Here is a 6,913-nt window from a genome sequence, read left to right on the forward strand (position 1 = left end):
CGGCGGTCATAGCAGCAGAAGATCCCAAACCTATCAAATGGTCAAGGCCCATCCATCGTGGCACCTTGTCTGAAGTTGGTCAAGCCGAAAGAATCAGCTCCATGACTCGTTTGGTGGCTCTATCGGCTGGATGAAGAGAGCAGTGGACTCCCATCCTGGCTGCGTAGACCCTCCAGAACCCCTGGCTGCTGGCAGCTCAAGTGGGAGGAAAGTACTTACCTGACAGCTGAAAGGAGAACAGTGCCATTCCAACTTCCAGGCTCTGGAGGCTCAAGCTGGAATCTGAAGTTTCAAGACCACAACTCTTGATCGTCTGGTCGTCCCAAGAGAGTATTGTAACTGGTCTCGTTCATCTGCGGAGGAAGGGGTCCAAAGCTGGGACGAGGACAAAATTGCTGTGGCCAGTTGATCCCATACATACCAATCGTCGGCTTGCAACCCTGCTAGTCCAGAAGCGGGACCATGAAGAAAATCATGAAGGTGTTGCCGCCACCCTCCTAACGAACACGGAAGACAGCTTGGATCACGCAGGGACGGAGGCTGGTTTAAGAAAATACTTAACGATTGACATCACTTGTATCAAGCGAAGGGCTTCAACTATGCCAACAAAGTGATGAGCGATCTTACTCCAGAACGCACCACCCAAAGAGCCAGCCCATTTGAAGTTCACTACCTTGATCTCTTTCGGCCCCTTTGAAGGAACGGACTCTGTTAAGCGAAGAACCAAAAAGAAAGTCTGGGGGGATGGGTTTGTCTACTGCTGTATGGCCGTCCCGGTAGCATAGTCCATGCGGACCTCACGGATGACCAGTCTGCAGAAAGCTTTCTCAAGGCTTACTCCCGCTTCGTCGCCCCTCAGGGGGCATCCCAGAAAGCTATGGTCTGATCGAAGGGACCCAAAGTCATTGGCGCTAAACCCAGCCCTTCTTGCAAACGTTACAAGTACCAACCTTGATGGGCTCCAAGCCTGTGTTGCCCGTCGAGACTTGTGGCCGCCAAACAAATGGTACTGAGTGGTAAGTGCGGACTTTTCATCCTTGCAGACCGAACCATGTAGAAATGGAGCTGCAGAGGCAGCTGATTAAGCTCTTGAAGATGGGGCGATCATGAGCCTTGGCGGACCCCAGGGGTTCTTACACTGGGGAGAACTCCAAAACCCTCCCCCCCCCCCCCCCCCCCCCCCACATTGTAGGCAGGGCAGCCAAACCTGACAAACAGAACGTCCAATAGATGCTCAGAATGCCCAAGAGCAAGAGAACTCCATTGAGTTTTAACCCCCGAACTCTCGCATCCTGGGCCGAGCGTCGCCTGGAGGTGACACCTCTAGTCCTCGACCTCGAGACTCCATTCCTGGCAGCCGGCTGCAGAGCCATCCAAAATTGGGGTGGATCGGTTTCTGGGCTAAGTGGAGAGAGCTTTGCGGACCAACCCTCTTCATCCGAGCAGAAGTGGCACAGGTCTGAGAGGAATGTTCAAGGCGGCGACCTAGTTTGGGTCTCACGCTGACCCCAAACGCCTTTGAGGAGCCAGTTTTCCGCCTAGCGCCGAATTCTGTCGGTTTACCCTGACAACAAAGGGGTTGGTCCACGAGAGCAGCCATAAAAAACCCACTTGCGCGGGCACTCCGGCTTCCCAGGTCAGGTTACCGTAAGAAAAGCTGCTCTCCGATGGCCCACGGTGTTCCTCAGGAGAGATGTAGAAGGCTGGTCCGTCCTTCTTCCTGTGGAAGACCTAAAATCCCCAGCTACCGCTGTTTGCACAATAAATAACGCACACACAGCCAACGCACTTGTACGCCGAACGCTGCCGCTGCCTGCCCATAGCACACACAAACATGCGGTGTACGCTGAACGCTGCCGCCTTTTCATAACGCCACATCGCACCACACAAAGAATCAATGGAACATGTTGACCAGGACTCTATATGCCTGCTATGCCTTCGGGTACTTGGGGCAAAAAAAAAAAAAAAAAAAAAAGCCCTGTACTACTTTTGGGACACTTGGGTGCTATGACCTCACTGTATCCAGGAACAATTCGGTCAAGTGGGAGGTGTTGCGTTCACTGGGTATTTGCAAGGGGGAGGTGGTTATCCTATACGTGGCTTGAGTGAGAGGGAGAGGACTTACCGGGGTGATCCAATGAATCCAGCGTCAAAACGCATGCGTGCTTAAATGCCAGCGGGACGTCCAAAATCCTTAATGGCGTTTCATCAAAACAAGCAGCTCGCCAATGGTTAAGTCCGCTGTCCTCTCACTTCTTTACGCTGCGGTAGTTTTAATGGTATTTTAAATCAACTTTGGTGGTTAAACTGTCTTCTCTTTGTAAGCTTGACGCTTGTAAACTGTTAAACTGTTTTGCTCAGATACTCGCAATGTTGGTTGCCGTCGCGAGTGGTGTTTGTAGCATACATTAGCCAGCTGATTCTTGGTGCCAGCGAACGGAATTATGGGATAGTGTAGTTTCGGACTCTCTTTACCGTTTACTGGTGATATACTACTGATTGAATTAACTGCAGTCCTGCAATGGACTGCTTTGTATTGTTTGTTCTCGTGGCTTTGATTAGTGGGACAGGTTAATGTCCGATTATTTATGGTCAAATACATGAGGGTGAAATTTTAATATTGGAGCTGCACCAGCTCAGCTTTCTAAGTTGTACCCTAATCTTGGGTTTAAATGGTAGCAATGCATTCTGGTAGCTGTAGTGTAGAAACTGCTTAGTAATGTTGAATGTCATTTAAATATCTAAATTGGGTTATGCAGTGCTATGTTTATTGTGCAATGCTATGTACTTTAATCATTATGTCTTACTCTTGATGCTGTTTGATGTTGCATTAATGTTAATGTTTCTAAATATGGCTACCTGGCTATCATGTTTGTGGGGTATCCATGACCTCATGCGGCACAGTTATTTATGAACTTTCTAATGAGTTAGATAATAATTTGCTGGTTTTATAGTTGCACAAAGTTGACATCGCTATTTTCCTGTACTCTTGTATTTGGGATCTGCCAGGTTAATTAAACTAAAGAATGTGGGAAACTAACCAAAAAACTATGGAAAAATGAACTAAGAAATTAACACAAAGAAAATAAAGAACCCATAAGAGTTATTTCCGCCTGCTGCTGTTTGATGCCCTGTTCGGGGGGAATTCCGAACCAGTACTCAATCCAGCATTTCACAATCCACAACAAATGAATAAAATAACATTCATAAAATGAAAATAATGATTAACTATTTACTAATCAATCAAATCACTAGATAATATTACATCTCTTCTGAACTCCTGTGAACTTCCATAGCCAATCCTAGCCACCAACACTGGCACATACAAAGTTCACAGGAAATATACAGAACAAGAGCAGATGCCAAATAAGGTTAGGGTTTTTTTTGTATGTACATTAGCACACAGACACACACACACACACACACACACACACACACACACAGACACACACACACACACACACACACACACACACACACACACAAACACACACACACACATACACACACACATACACACACACACACACACACATACACACACATACACACACACACACACACACACACACACACACACACACACACACACACACACAGCATAGTGGTTCCACTGCACACATGCATTAAGAGCAGTCCAAGATATTTTGCGCTCTACTCTACTCTCTACTCTCTCTGGAGTAAAAAGGGGAAAAAAAACAAATAGGTGAGCACAGAGAGCACTGATGATGGCAACAGAACAGCCCGAAACGTTTGCCCTACCCTGTCCAACAAAAATAAAATAACTCCTTGTGCATGACCCTAGTCTCTTGTTTAGTGTGCGAACCTGCTCCAACTTTGTAGGAAAAAAACAACCAAGCAAACAAACAAACCAACAAAAAAAAACAACATCGGCCTCTCTGTGCTGTCGGCCCACCGGGAAAACGCCCTGTATGCCAGATTACCAGGAAAACGCCCTGTATGCCAGATTACCATGAAAACGCCCTGTATGCCAGATTACCAGTCCAGATGACTTTCTATGAGGAAAAATGCTGTGGGTGGTGTCATATTCCCTCCTCTGTCCCTTTGCATATGCGTGTATGCTAAGTGTAATGTAATGTAACGTAAGAAGCGCACTATCACTAAGCTCTCTCTGAGCATGTGCAGCACAGTGCTGTCATCTGCTTCGCATTATGAGGTTATTGCACACGTGCAGTGGAGGGAGTCATAACAGTCCAGTTTGGGACATGTAAATTATATGAGTTCGGTATGGCTGACATTAATTTAGTTATTCCTGAATAGTATGAAGCATTGTTCCACCACGAGTAGTATAATTCATGAACATGCGTTACTTCGGGCCTTTGGAATAGTGAGTGAATCCATATCTCCATATATCCCATGTTTGTGGTTATGAATAGTTAGTGATCTATACCTTCCAGATCTCCCTTGGTGTGTTTTTGAATAGTTATTGATCTATAATACTGTACTTCCATATCCCTTGGTGCTGGCATGCCAGGAATTTTTGAATGGTAATCGATCCATCTCATCTCTATATCTGCCCAAACCGTGTTCAGCAACTGCTCTTGCAGCCACACCACAATCACTGGCTAAGTCCTCTACTAGCCTACAGCCCTCTTGCTTTTGGGTATCACTTATTTGTCATGGCTTTTACCTGACATGTTTCGACGGTGAGACGGAACATGTCAGATAAAAGATAAAAACTTTTGCATGTCTGAATCAAAAGAAACTTGAAGAGGGGATCACTGCACACTTCCTGACGAAGGCCTCATGCCGAAACGCGTCGAAGTATAATCATGCTATGCCCAACAAAATAAAGGCATTTTAATTACAAAGAAGATGAGTGCCTTGGTATTTCTAAAACTTTTTTGAAATCAACCAAGCCTGTCACCAAAGAGCACCATCTTAAAAAACTAAGACAGTTCCAGGAAGCACTCCAACTGGACTTGAAGAGGGGATAGTTTTGCTCTGAAATGTTACTCCTCGCTGACACTATTGTGTGTGGTTTGTTGCCAGGCGACAGGAGGTGATGCAGAACGTGATGCGCATCCTGGAGTCGGTGGACATCCAATGGGAACACTTCCAGACGTGGACGGACTTCTCGCGGCTGCACCTGTCCAATAAGCTGGCTATCTTCGGGGTGGGCTACAACACGCGCTGGCGGCCCGACGTGCGCTACCACCACGCCGAGATCAGCTCGCAGGTGAGATCAGCTGTCCTCAAGCTGCTTTCTGTGAATGATTTTAACGGATCAATTGTACAGTAGACCAGTGGTTCTTAACCTGGGGTGCGGGCACCCCCTGGGGGTGCGCCAGAAATTTCAGGGGGTGCACGGAATTTAGTTTGTGTCGAGGTTGTGACCAAAATTCCTCTTCCAAACATTATAATTAGGCCAAATCAAGACAAAATTAAAACATGTTTTGGTCCCCATGTCAAGACATTAAAGTATTGATTAATATCTGAAGCAAGAATCATGGTAATTAATCACTTAAATCATTTTTAGTGCGTATACACATGTAGAAGTTTGGGTTGGGGGTGCCCAGCTTCTCTTAGGCTCAGGTTAGGGGCTGCTTCAAGAAAAAAAGGTTAAGAACCACTGCAGTAGACTCCTAATGTACCAACACCTCCACCAGTGGAACATTTTACTACTCATTGAAAAGGCTGTAACACTTCAGAATAGGATTCACATACATGGCTAATGTTTGTATACTGTAAGTAAATTATGCGTGAAGGGCCTACTAGGTCGGTATTACCATTATATCAGTAATAAAGGCTTTATTGACTGTGAACAAGAAAAAATATGAATACACACCTAACAAATCATTGATTTTATTCAACATATGTCACTTATGCACACATTTATGCGTGTGTTAGTGGATAACAGGTGAACCTTAAAATAAAGTGTTATCAAAAGGCCTACATGTACCGTGATACCATACTACTTCCGTTGTAGTACACACAACTACGGCATTAAACCCAGTCCTCTTTAGTTATACATTATGACTTTGGTCATTGCCATTAAGGTAACAGCAAATTCATAATAGGGGCCTTGTGTCTTTCCCAGACTTGTACGAAATTCCGAATTGAAAGAATTTCAATTCAAAGTAATGCCAGAATACGAACACTAGGTGGTGGTGTTCTATGTACTTTCAATGGGTGGTGTAGATTAAATTCAAAGAAATTCAAGGTAATGACACCACCTAGTGTTCGTATTATGGCATTACTTTGAATTGAAATTCATTCAATTCGGAATTTCGTACAAGCCTGGTCTTTCCTAATTGTGTACTGATTCTCCTTGTCCTTGTCTTCCCAGGTGCCGCTGGGCAAGCGTCTGCGCGAGTACTTCAACCCCGAGAAGGCGGAGGGCCGCGTCATCATGACCAAAGTGCAGAAGATGAACTGGAAGAACGTCTGATTACAAAGTTTTTTTTTCCCTGGACATCACCATCAGCGAGGCGCGCTGCCTGGAGCTCCACATGGAGGTGTCCTGGATCCCCGTCTCCCGCTCCCAGTCCCACTCCTCACGCACCTCCTCCTCCGCCACCTCCTCCTCCTCCACCACCTCCTCCACGGCGGGCTGCAGCAACGGGGGGACGCACCACCACTACCTACTGCCAGGGGGCATCCCCAAAACCTACGGACTCTACGCCATCGGGTACGAGGAGCTGGGAGGAGGAGGAGGAGCGAGCAGCCGGACCGGTTTAGGGGGGACGACGATGGTTTCAGGTTCTGCTGACGACCCGTCTTCCTCGTCTTCTCAGGAGAGCGGTGGTGGTGGTGGTGGTGGCACTGGTGGGGCGTCCGGCTCGAGTCCGAATCGGTCGTTGTCGACGACGTCGGATCGTCAGGACAGGAGCGCGTCTGCGTCTGCGGTGTCCAAAGTCACGTATTGCTACCTCGGCATTGCGGAGGACCG

At 46.8% G+C, this 6,913-nt stretch overlaps 1 pseudogene; it reads left to right on the forward strand.

The window, feature by feature from the left end:
- Nucleotides 1-1,239: 1,239 nt before the first annotated feature.
- On the forward strand, nucleotides 1,240-6,883 carry LOC134442213 (myb/SANT-like DNA-binding domain-containing protein 2; annotated as a pseudogene).
- Nucleotides 6,884-6,913: the final 30 nt, after the last annotated feature.

Source organism: Engraulis encrasicolus, unplaced genomic scaffold, assembly GCF_034702125.1.
Source record: "Engraulis encrasicolus isolate BLACKSEA-1 unplaced genomic scaffold, IST_EnEncr_1.0 scaffold_1261_np1212, whole genome shotgun sequence".
NCBI classification, from domain to species: domain Eukaryota; kingdom Metazoa; phylum Chordata; class Actinopteri; order Clupeiformes; family Engraulidae; genus Engraulis; species Engraulis encrasicolus.